Source organism: Plecotus auritus (assembly GCF_963455305.1).
Source record: "Plecotus auritus genome assembly, chromosome: 12".
NCBI lineage: Eukaryota > Metazoa > Chordata > Mammalia > Chiroptera > Vespertilionidae > Plecotus > Plecotus auritus.
Window position 1 is genome coordinate 35,651,053 of NC_137778.1, and position 1,009 is coordinate 35,652,061.

Sequence of the window (1,009 nt, forward strand, 5' to 3'; positions counted from 1 at the left end):
TCCTATGTGACAGCCCAGGGACCGCACCATTTGGTTTCAGTATTTTTGTAAAAATAATTGTTTTCCTTTTCCGATGTGACTTTTCTTTTTTAAAAACCAGTGGGTCATGCTTATAGGAATGCCACTGTTGTATATTTGGGGGAAATGTTCTAAGTAATAAAGGTTCCCTTGAACGGAGAAGCAGCACATAGATGCCAGGAGAAACACTGAGCTCACCAAGAACTCCTAGAACTCCCGGCCCACATGCTGCACAGGGTGTGTGGCCTTGGGATCGCAGTGAGATTCCAAAGGTGGGGCCCTCCGTGCCCGACGCCAGGGCGAGCCCCACACCCTCTTTATCAGATGCCAGCATGGGAACTTAAAATGCAAATCGGATCACGATGCCAGGAGAGGCCAAATGCCTCACCTTCGACTTTACAATAAAATACCAATTCCTTACCTGCGTTCCAAGGCCAGGGGATCTGGTCCTGCGGCCCCTCCACGCCTGCACTTGGCTCCCTTTCCTTCCCTGTCAGTGTTTGCATCCTTATCCTTCTGGATCTCTCTGTGGCTCTACTTCAGTACGGTTTATTTCCTCCGGGGCACTCGCTCTAATTTATAACCACTTGTTTATTTATCTCACTGTTCATTTCGCGTCTCCACCACTGGGCATCGTCCATCGGGTGGGCCTGGTCCATCCTGCTCTTTGCCGCATTCCCAAGCCCAAGGAGCATACATGTATCAGTGAATGAGGGAGTGAATGACGTGAGCAGAGGAAGGTGCTGAGAGGCGAGTGGCACCCAAGTCATTCCATGCAGGTCACTGTACCGAGCTCCTTCATAAATACAAGGCGGTCCCAGCCCTGACCCACGGCGTGGGAAGCAAGGAGGGGCCAGTGGCTGGGATCAAGGAGGCAGACAGATCTGCCCTTTCACCTCTGATTGACACCTGTCATCGAACCTCTCTTTCTCTACTAGGGACCACCGGTGAGACAGACAGAACCACAAGGAGAGCTGGCGGGAAACACACG